Here is a 12,311-nt window from a genome sequence, read left to right on the forward strand (position 1 = left end):
AGGGCTTGCATTTTGCTAAAACAAGGAAGGGCAGGACGTGTACGGTTAATGGTAGGGCCCTGTGTCGTGCTGTAAAAGAGAGACATGATGGGGTTCAGGTACATAGTTCTTTGAAAGTTGCATCGCTGCTAGACAGGGTGGTCAAGAAGGCATTTAGCATACTTGTCTTCATTGTTCACACCATTGAGTAGAGGGATTGGGACATCCGGCGAGTCGGTGTGGACTTGTTGGGCCGAAGGGCCTGTTTCCACACTGGAAGTAATCTAATATAATCTAATCATGTTGAGGTTGTACAGGATGTTGGTGAAGCCACTTGTAGAGTACCGAGTATGGTTCTGGTGATCCTGTAAGAGGAAGAATTCTATTAGAGAGGGTCTGGTAAAGATTTACCAGGATGTTGCCAGGACTGGAGGGTTTGAGTTATAAGAAGAGGTTGGGACTTCATTCACTGGAGCACAGGAGGTTGAGGGGTGACATTATTGAGATTGATAAAATCATGAGGCGTGGAGGTAAGGTGAACACCAAAGCGCTCTTCCTTAGCGTAGGGGAGCTCAAGACTAGGGGGCATATTTCTTTAAAGTGAGAGGAGAGAGATTTAAAAGGAACCTGAGGGGCAACTTTTTGACAGAGGGTGGTTTGCATGTGGAGTTTGGATGAGTACATGCATAGAAAAGTTTAGAGGGATATGGGCCAAACACAGGCAAGTGGGACTAGTTTAGTTTGGGAATCCTGATCGGCATGGATGAATTGGACCGAAGGGTCTGTTTCTGTGCTGTATACCTCTCTGAACCAGAAGTGATCTCATTGAAACCAGTAGAATTCTGAAAGGGGCTTGACAGGATACATGCAGATAAAATGCTCCTTTGTCGGGGGGAGTCATAGGATCCCAATAACATGGAAGCAGGCCATTCAGCCCATCTATTTTACTCTGGCCCTCCGAAGAGTATCTCATCCATATCCATCCCCTTTCTCCGTATTTCCCATGGACAATCTATTCTAAGTTGCACATCCCTGGTCGCTATGGGTAATTCAGCACAGCCAATCCACCCTAACCTCTACACCCTAATCTGTAAATTACTTCCTCAAAAATGAAGTTTAAATGCAAAATTTTTCTCTAAGTAAAATGTCAGTCTGCCTCAACATTCGGACGCAGACAGGATTCACACCTATTGTTAGAAAAGCTCTGCATTTGAATGATATTCGTGAGAAGGTAATTAAAATCAAATTCTAGGATTAACATACCTTTCGAAACCCATTCAAAAGGTGAAAGATTTAATCTAAAATTGTTTGATGTATCACATCTCCATACCACTGGACTCCATTGGCTATAAACTCCGTGATCGTGATCTCATTCTCCACAACCACCAGATGAAGGAGCGGCGCTTCGAAAGCTAGTGCTTCCAAATAAGCCTGTTGGATTATAACCTGGTGTTGTGTGAATTTTAACTTTCTCCATGGTTACTGGTTCCATCACCCTTCAAGACCATTCCAAATCGTAATAACTTGCTTATTTTCTTAAAAATTAAACCATCTCACGGCCACTACAACCCCCTTTTTAAAAATGGCTACACTATTTCCAATACGGTCATGCTTCCTTAATGTTACCATGTACTTCTACTTATGAACAAGTCTCTTCAGATTTCAATGTATCTTTTTAAATATAAAAATGCCCCTTTACATGTAACTCACCCTTTAAATGTGTTATGTTCTTCTCAGCGCAATCTCACTCCTCGATAATGTATATTTACCCCTTTAGATATCGTATGTCTCTTAAAGGGGTACTTCTGCTTAAAAATAGGGCAACGTTTCTTCACTTAGATATAACTGCGTCACTTTACATATTAAGATATCCCTTTGAATGTGCCCACATCCCTTTTGAAATATAATTTTGTCCATTTAAATCTGTTTATTTGCAAAAATAGGCCGTTAAAATGTCCACGTCACTTTAAAATGCAGATTGCCCCCCCCCTTTTAGATATGATGCTGTTCCGTTAGATGTCAGTGGCAGTGGCAGTGTACCCCCCTCCCCCACCTCCCTCCCGGCCCCGCCCATCCCCCCTGAGCTGACGTCACGCGGGGGTGAAGGCGGTTGGGAGGAGAAGTCGCTCGAGCGGGGAAGGGGCGGCCGTTAGGAAAATGGCGCCGTGCGGCCCGGGGCAGACACCCGTCACTGGGCACCGCCGCTTTCCTGGTGCAGCTGCTGTGTCACGGCCACACCGCCCGGCTGTACAGCAGGCAGGAGCCGGTGACCATTCTGGAGGCGGATGGGGTTAAGGGCCTGTTAGGGAACCCGTCGGCCGCCTGGGTGGTGGAGTTCTACTGGTCGTGGGGCGGCCCCTGTGTCAACTCTGGGGCCACCTGGAAGGTACTGGGCCCGGGAGGTGAAAGGTGAGGCAGGTTGGGGGGGGACGGAGGGGAAGGAATGTGGGGCCTGTCCTGTCATAGTGACATTTTACACTCACTTTACATCTGCTTTTACTGGGGCTTGTGCTGTTTACCCCCTCACTGTTTGTTTAATCCTTGTGATGTTTACCCCCTCACTGTTTGTTTAATCCTTGTGCTGTTTACCCCCTCACTGTTTGTTTAATCCTTGTGCTGTTTACTTTTTGCTGTTACTTGTGCAATTGCTGAGGGTAGTGTGTAAATACTAGTGAAGGAGATTATGCCCCAGCATGTATATGTTCCTCAGTCATTGAAGGGGCAGGACCTGTTGAGAATGGTTAATAAAGTATGTGGTGCACTAAGCCTTGTTAACATGGATATAGTTTGTTATTTGGAAAAGTAGACTTTTTATTATTTAGAGTCATAAAGATGTACAGCACGGAAACAGACCCATTCGGTCCAACCTGTCCAGGTCTACCATATATCCTAAATTAATCTAGTGCCCTTTGCCAGCACTTGGCTCATATCCCTTTAAACCCTTCCTATTCATATACCCAGCCAGATACCTTTTAAATACCAGCTTCCAATACTTCCTCTGGCAGCTCATTCCATACACGCACCACCCTCCTTATGGAAACATTGCCCCTCAGATATCTTTGTGGTCTCACCCTAAACCTATGCCTTCTAGTTGTGAATCTCACCCCAACACTGAGGAAAAGACTTAAACATTGAGCAGCCACACAAATGCAAAAGCAATCAAATATCGAGCCACATGGAGGAGAAAAAAATTATGTTTGTACCCTTTTTGTTAGCCGATAGGCATTTGGAAACTTAAAATCTGTCAATAACACCAGCATTGCTACAGAGCATATTGAGGAAAAGACATAAAAACATTGAGCAGCCAGACAAATGTAAAAGCAATCAAATATTGAGCCACATGGAAAAATAATATGGCTCTACCCTTTTTGTTCTCCCATAGGAATTTGGACACTTAAAATCTGTCAATAACACCAGCATTGCTACAGTGCATATTGTGTACACTCCTCAGTGTCAACAAGCAGCACATGTTTGCCGGTGTCACCAAAACATTGGGCGTGTTCCTCACTGTCGACATAAAAGGGGCGAGACCTACGTTTGCTGGACAAATAAGGAGCACTGGAGGACCGGAGGGAGAATTGTCCTCCTGCCATTCGGACCTCCCCTATTGGTGAATGTGGAAGATGGACCATGAGGTTCTGAAGCTCCTGCTCTTCCTCTCTCTGAATGAAGATTGAGCTTCACCTCAGACTGCAACTTCTTTCCTCTGTCCAACATCTGAGAGTACAGCACTCTCTTTTCTCACCCCCATTTCCATTTACACTTCATTCTGAGGTTCAGTTGTTGACTTGGAGCAATTGAAAGGAATGGGAGTGAATCCAGCGAGGGGACAGACTCTGGAAAAGTTAGTCCAGGCCTTTGTTTTCAATTGGCAAAATAGACAGGCAGGAGACTGAAAGAATGCAGCAAGCCAGGCAGTATTAGGAGGTGGAGAAGTCGATGTATCTGGTGTAACTCTTGTTCAGGACTGTGGGTGGGTATAGGGAGAGCTGTGGAACAAGGGTGTGGTGGGGGCAGGGTATTGAAGTGGGGATAGGTGGAGACAGGTAGAGGGTACAATAGACAATAGGTGCAGGAGTAGGCTATTCTGCCCTTCGAGCCAGCACCACCATTCATTGTGATAATGGCTGATCATCCTCAATCAGTATCGTGTTCCTGCCTTATCCCCATAACCTGGTACGACCTGGTTGGTGAATGGGAGGAAGGAATCTAGTTGGCAGGGAAGAGTGAAGGGGCTGGGAAGTGAGTTGGGAGATTATTTGAAATTGGAGAACTCAGTGTTGAGTCCTCCGGGCTGTTGACTGCTCAGACAGAAGATGAGGTTTTGTTCCTCCAATTTGTGGTTTGGTTTGTTGTGGTAATGGAGGAAGCCAAAGATAGTCATGTCAGAAGGGGAGTGGGAAGGGGCATTAAAATGGGTGGAGACTGGGATGTCCGCTCAGCCTCTGTGGATCCGGCTGTGATGCTCAGCAAACCGTTCCCCGAGTTTACACTCGGTTTCCCCGATGTAGAGAAGACCACAATTGGCAAAGCACAGCAGGTCAAGTAGTATCCGAGCAGTTGGACAGTCGAAGTTTTGGGCATGAGCCCTTCATCAGGAATGATGCGTGGATGTTCAGAGGGGCATCAGTGTCCTTCTGTGCCAGTTGTCAGACAGGTGCAGCAGGCAATGAGCAAGGCAAGTGGTGTATTAGCAAGAGGAATTAAGTTCAGAAGTGGGGATGTCTTCCTGCAGTTAGGGGGTCATTGAATATATTCAAGGCTGAGTTCATCTGATTTTTATGTGAATGTTTATGGGGAAGGCAAGAAAATGGTTTTAAGACTACTATAGAACCGAGTTACAGAGCCATACAGCACAGAAACAGACCCTTAAGTCCAACTAGTCCATGCTGACTATGTTCTCAAACTAAACCAGTCCCACCTGCCAGTATTTTGGCCCATATCCCTCCAAACCTTTCCTATTCATGAACTTATCCAAATATCTTTTAAATGTTGTTACTGTACCTGCATCCACCATTTCCTCTAGACATTTAGTCTGCATGTGAACCACTCTGTATAAAAAAAATTTGTGGCCTTCAAGTCTTTTTAAAATCTCTTTCTCCTGTCACCATCAAAATTTACTCCCTAATCTTGAAACCCCAACCCAAGGGGAAGGACACCCGTCATTCACCTCATCTCTCCCCTCATGATTTTGTAAACCTTGATAACGTCACCTCTCCACCTCCTATGCGCCAGTGAAAAAGTCTCAGCCCATCCACCTAGATGCAGGTAGATCCATATCCAGTCATGATCGGTTCAATGCTGGTCCCAATTCTCTCTCTCGGTGTCCATGACAGCAAGAGACCACAAGACATAGGAGCAGAAATTAGGCCACCAGGTCTGCTCATTCCATTCAATCATGGCTGATAAGTTTCTCAGTTACATTCTTCCGCTATAAGCAAAGTGAAAATGGAGGGAGTGAGTGTGGGATGGAGATTTTCAGATTCCAGGGAATAAGAGAGGAAAGAGTTCACTATAAATTAGAATTTATGGGATCGGCTGAAGAGCCGAGGAGTGTCAGTTGGAGTTTAATTTAGAGAAATCAGAGGTTTGCATTTTGGTCAAGCAATCCAGGCAGGACTGACATAGTTAAGGGAATGTTGCAGAATAAAGAGACCTTGGAGTGCTGGAGTCTCAGGTGGACAGAGTAGTGAAGGCAGTGTTTGGTTTGCTTTCCTTCATTGCTCATAGCATTGAGTATAGGAGTTGTGAGATCATGTTATATACACTTCCCACTCGAACGTGTTATCTAACTGCTTAACTGTTTTTAGTGAATATAGTCCACATCTCCCGCTGCTGCCTTCACGTGGTTTGTTTGGAAGCCCTAGCTTTCGGAGTGATTAGATTTATTTTAGATTTTATTACTTAGTGTGGAAACAGACCATTCAGCCCAAACCGACCCTTTGAAGAGCAACTCACCCAGACCCATTCCCCAACATTTACCCCTTCACCTAACTCGACAGGCAAATTAGCGTGGCCACTTCACCTAACCTGCACATCTTTGGACTGTGGGAGGAAACCCACGCAGACACGAGGAGAATGTGCAAACTCCACACTGACAGTTGCCCGAGGTGGGAATTGAACCCGGATCTCTGGCGCTCTGAAGTGCTGCTGCTGCTTCAGGTGGTTGTGGAGAATAAGATCATGGTTAGACCATTTATAGCCAACGGAGTCCAGTTCATGGAGATGTGATACATTAAACAATTTAGATTAAATCTTCCATCTTTTAGAATGGAGTTCTGTTCTTTGGTATGTTAATCCCAGAACCTGTTTTCAGTAACTTTCTCAAGAACGTAATTTAAATGCAGAGCTTTTCTATCAAAAATGTCAGGCTGACTCGACATTGGAACCCAGACAGAAGTCTCACCTATTGGTGGGTAGGCTGTGACATTTTTCATTGGAGCACAGGCGGTTGAAAGATGAAGGTATTGGGTGCCTCATTAGCAAGTTTGCAGATGACATTCAGATTGATAGAATATCAAATAGTGAAGGGGACTGTCAGAAGATACAGCAGAATATAGATTGGAGAGGTGGGAAGAGAAATGGCAGATGGAGTTCAATCCAAACAAATGCGAGTTGGTGCATTTTGGAAGATGCAATTCAAGAGCAAACTATACAGTAAATGGAAAGGTCCTGGGGGAAATTGATGTACAGAGGTCTGGGTGTTCAGGTCTACTGTTCTCTGAAGATGGCAACGCATGTCAGTAGAGTGGTCAAGGCAGCATACAACACGCGTTCCATCATCAGACAGATTGAGTAACAGAGCTGGCAGGTCATGTTAAAGTTATATAAGATTTTGGTTCGGCCGCATTTGGAATACTGAGTACAATTCCAGTCGCCAGATTTCCAAAAGGATGTGGATACTTTTGGAGACAGTGCAGAGGAGGTTCACCAGGATGTTGCCTGTTATGGAGAGCGCTAGCTATGAGTTGAGGTTGAGTAGATTAGGATTATTTTCTTTGGAAATAAGGAGGTTGAGGGGGGGGTCCTGATTGAGGCCGAAAAACCATGAGGGGTGTAAACGGGTGGATAGGAAGAATTATTTTCACAGAGGGGAAGACTTAATTACTCAGGGTTACGAGTTCAAAGTGAGGGGGTAAAGGTTTGAGGGAGATATACATGGAAAGTTCTTCACACAGAGGGTGGTAGGCGCCTCGAATGCATCGCCAGCGGAGGCAGTAGGGGTGGGATCGATAGCGTCATTTAAGATGTATCTAGACAGATACATGAATGGGCAAGGAGCAGAGGGATACAGATCCTTAGAAAATAGGCGGCAGGTTTAGATAGAGTATCTCGATCAGCATAGCCTTGGAGGGCTGAAGGGCCTGTTCCTGTGCTGTAGGGTTCTTTGTTCTCTTTTCGAGGTTTACAAAACGACAAGGGGCATAGATAAGGTGAATGGCATGTGTCGTTTGAAGATTAGGCTGCAAATTAAGGTGAGAGGAGAAAGATTTAAAAACACATGAGGAGCACCTTTTTTTTTAAAACAGTGGTTTGTGTGGAATGAATGTCCAGAGGAAATGGTGGATGCAGGTTGAGTAACAACGTTTAAAAGACATTTGGATAAGTACATGAATAGGAAAGGTTCAGAGGAATATGGGCCAAACACAGGCAGGTGGGACTAGTTTAGTTTGTGAATATAGTCAGCATGGCCTAGTTGGGTTGAAGGGTGTGTTCTGTGCTGTATGACTAACTGCTCTGTACTGGTCTTAAAATCATTTTACTTGCCTTCCCCCAGAAACATCCACTTCATGGTTGTTCTAAAATCAAATGAACTTGGCCTTGAATATATTCAATGACCCCCTAATTGCAAGAAGACATCCCTACTTCTGAACTCAATTCCTCTCACTAATACACCTCTTGCCTTGCTGATTGCTTGCTGCATCCGTCTGACAACTGGCAGTGACTGGTGTGGAAGGATGCTGATACCACTTTTTACATCCACACATCATTGCTGAGGAATGTCGATTCTCCTGCTCCTCGGATGCTGTCTGACCTCCTGTGCTTTTCCAGTACCACACTTTTCGACTCTGATCTCCAGGATCTGCAGTCCTCACTTTCTCCACATCCCAATATATCACCATTTAAACAAGGCACCTCCTTTCGGCAGTTATTTTTTCATAACAGAGGTTATAACTTCACACTGTGGGACTGCATTTGCCATGTGTTTGCCAGTTGAGACACAGACCTGGACCAACGTTTCCCGATTCTGTCCCCTCCCTTGATTCACTCGTTTTCTTTTCAGTTGCTGCAAGTCAACAAATTAACCCCAGAATGAATAAATGAAATGGTAAAGACAGTGCCGTACTCTCAGATGGCGGATAGAGGAAGGAAGTTGCAGTCTGAGGTGAAGCTTGATCTTCATTTGGAGAGGAGCAGCAGCTTCAGAACCTGATGGTCCATCTTCCACATTCAGACAATTGGGGAGCTCTGATTGGCAGGAGGACCAGGCTCCTTGTCTGGCTTCTCATTGGTCCATTTGAAGAAGGGTTTGCACTTTCTGCAGACAGAGCATGCGCGGCTTTTGCTGAACCAGCATAGAGTCAGAAGTGTACAGCATGGAAGCAGACCCTTCGGTCCAACCAGTCAATGCCGACCAGATATCCCAACCGAATCTAATCCCGCCCCTCAACACCTGCCCCACATCCCTCCAAACCTTTCCTATTCATATACCCATTCAAATGCTTCTTAAATGTTGCATTCGTACCAGCCTCCACCACTTCCTCTGGCAGCTCATTGCATACACGTACCACGCTCTGTGTGAAAACATTGCCCCGTAGGTCTCTTTTATATCTTTCCCCTCTCACCCTAAACCTATGCCCTCTAGTTCTGGACTCCCCAACCCAAGGGAAAAAACTTTGTCTATTTATCTTGTCCATGCCCCTCATAATTTTGTAAACCTTTATAAGGTCACCTCTCAGCCTCTGACACTCTAGGGAAAAGAGCCCCAGCCTGTTCAGCCTCTCCCTCTAACTATGCTCGCATCCAAATCATTTATGTAAATGACAAAAAGTAGTGGATCCAGCACCGATCCTTGTGGCACTTCACTGGTCACAGGCCTCCAGTCTGAAAAACAACCGTCCACCACTACCCTCTGTCTTCTACCTTTGAACCAGTTCTGTATCCAAATGGCTAGTTCTCTCTGTATTCCGTGAGATCTAACCTTGCTAATCAGTCTCCCATGGGGAACCTTGTCAAACGCCATACTGATGTCCATATAGATCACATTACTGCTCTGCCTTCCTGAATCCTCTTTGTTACTTCCTCAAAAAACTCAATCAAGTTTGAGAGACATGATTTACCACACACAAACCCATGTTGACTATCCGTAATCAGTCCTTGCCTTTCCAAATACATGTACATCCTCTCCCTCAGGATTCCCTCCAACAATGTGCCCACCACTGACGTTAGGCTCACTGGTCTGTAGTTCCCTGGCTTGTCCTTACCACCCTTCTTAAACAGTGGCACCACGTTAGCCAACCTCCAGTCTTCTGGCACCTCACCTGACATGCACAGTATGCTCAATGAAGATGCTGTTCCTGATGGATTTAAAGTATCCAAATGGCACAATTTCTCTCAGATGTACACACACCCTCTCACAGGCTTCTCCTCCATCACACTCCCTTTACAAAGCATGTGCACACATATTCTCTCTCTCGCGCGTGCGCGCGCACACACACACACACACACAACGATGGGGTGCATTTGCAGAATTATATTTACAGATATATTCAATTTTGCACAAAAAGCGCACAACATGCAGGTAGTCAATCCATGTAATATTTTATAAATTCCTACTTTGAAAATAGAACCAGTTCGATTTAAGATTGTGATACTGTCACACATTTCATGCATTGTCTGGGCTGAGCTGTCACCTGTTTTAAAAACCTTAAGTGATCTTGAGAATATGACTTAATAATAGTACTGTGATGTACACATTAATGAAATAAACCAACAACCCATTCTAAAGGATGAAAGACTTAACAGCAATCTACATTTGTCAATATACCATGTCAGTTGAATGACACTGATCTTTTGCTCTTAACTCTGTGTCTTATGATCCTGCTCCACAGCTACCCAATGAAGGAGCAGCGGTCCGAAAGCTAGTGCTTCCAAATAAACCTGTTGGACTATAACCCGGTGTTGTGATTTTTAAACCTTGTCCCACCTAGTCCAACAGCAGCACTTCCACTTCCTTTCTAATGAACACAGCCCATACTTCCCAGTGCTGCCAGTAAACTGCCGCTGAAACAATGCAGTGCCTGCACTCCTGAAAAATTTATAACTTCTAACGAAACCAGCTACTCATTCACTACTCCATCTGATACACAACATTGGAAACTTAGTGCAGGAGGCTGTAAGAAATGACCAGCTTTAAAACAAAAACCGCTTGGAGCTCTAAGCTTTCAATGAGAGCCTGAGTCTGGCAGAACGTTCAGGTAACCTTTATTGTGCCCCAACATTGTTACAGCTTCAGATGCCCCCAGCAAAAAGGCAGAGAAAGTGTAGCTGTTTGTTAGACAGCTCAACAACAGGGGGAGGAGCAAGGGGCGGAGCAAGGCCAACAGCAGGCCCCCGCACTATGCCTGCGTTGCCTTGCACAATTTACAAAAATTCCTTCCCCTTCAGAGACTCCCCACCGTGTGGGAGCAGGCCACTCAGCCCAAAGACTACCCACCCACACAACTCCCTTACCCCTATTGCTCAACATTTACCCCTGACTAATGCACCTAACCTGCACATCCCTGTGCACGATATCCCAACCCAATCTCGTCCCATCTGCCAGCATGGGGTCCATATCCCTCCAGTTGCCTTTTAAATGTTGTAATTGTACCAGCCTCCACCACTTCCTCTGGCAGCTCATTCCATACACGTACCACCCTCTAAATGAAAAGGTTGCCCCTTAGGTCTCTTTCATATCTTTTCCCTCTCACTGTAAACCTATGCCCTCTAGTTCTGAACTCTCCCACCCCAGGGAAAAGACTTTTTCTATCTATCCTATCCATGCCCCTCATGGTTTTATAAACCTCTATAAGGTCACCCCTCAGCCTCTGACGCTCCAGGGAAAACAGCCCCAGCCTGTTCTGACTCTCCCTATAGCTCAAATCTTCCAGTCTTGGCAACATCCTTGTAAATCTTTTCTGAACCCTTGAGTTTCGCAACATCTTTCTGATAGGAAGGAAACCAGAATTGCATGCAATATTCCAACTGTACAGCAGTAACATGACCTCCCAACTCCTGTATTCAATATTCTGACCAATAAAGGAAAGCATACAAAACACCATCTTCACTATTCTATCAACCTGCAACTCCACTTTCAAGGAGCTATGAACTTGCACTCCAAGGTCTCTTTGTTCAGCAACACCCCCTAGGACCTTACCATTAAGTGTACAAGTACTGCTAACATTTGCTTTCCCAAAATGCAGCACCTCACATTTATCTAAATTAAATTCCATTTGCCCATCTGATCAAGATCCCATTGTAATCGAAGGTAACCTCCTTCGCTGTCCACTACACCTCCAATTTTGGTGTCATCAGCAAACTTGCTTACTATACCACTTATGCTCACATCCAAAAAGTAGTGACCTATTATCTATTTTCAAAGTGGAATTTACAATATATTACATCTAATGACTCCCTGCAGATTGTGCAGTCTTTCAGCAAAGTAGAATGTTTAGGGTATAGGTTTGCTTGCTGAGAGTAGGTTTGATATCCAGACGTTTCATCACCTGGCTAGGTAACATCAATGGTGACCTCCAAGTGAAGCGAAGCTGTTGTCTCCTACTTTCTATTTATATGTTTGTCCTGGGTGGGGTTCCTAGGATTTGTGGTGATATCAAAGTTACGAAGAGAGATACATATTTTGTTTAACCAAATACAATGGCAGTGCAGAGAATTTCAGAAAAGTGCAATAAATATTTACTTTTTACCCCTTATTCAACTCATTCAAGAATTTCAAATTGAATCTGAGCTAACTTGAGAGCAAATGGCAACATTTGCTTGTTAATAGACTCACCATAAATTATGAAAGATCACTTTTATCTAAGTCATAATGTTTAATCCCAAACGGAGCAATTAAGTGCAAAGTTACTTTCAACCATTTAATAAAACACTGCAAGTTTTATTTCATATGAAAATACATTCATTTTATAATTTGGATAAGATCTTTACAAAGGAAATATACTCAAATATACTCGTGGGCCCACAGTTCAAATAGCTTTCCTGGGTATCAATATTGACAACAGTTATGCAGCTATTATTTGGCAATTGACCAACTAATTGAAATAATTTCA

At 44.4% G+C, this 12,311-nt stretch overlaps 1 protein-coding gene across 1 annotated transcript in view; it reads left to right on the top strand.

The window, feature by feature from the left end:
- Positions 1–12,311, top strand: part of LOC140460575 (uncharacterized) — a 77,818-nt gene that overhangs the window by 25,015 nt on the left and 40,492 nt on the right. The window lies entirely within an intron of this gene.

This window comes from Chiloscyllium punctatum, chromosome 36 (assembly GCF_047496795.1).
Source record: "Chiloscyllium punctatum isolate Juve2018m chromosome 36, sChiPun1.3, whole genome shotgun sequence".
NCBI lineage: Eukaryota > Metazoa > Chordata > Chondrichthyes > Orectolobiformes > Hemiscylliidae > Chiloscyllium > Chiloscyllium punctatum.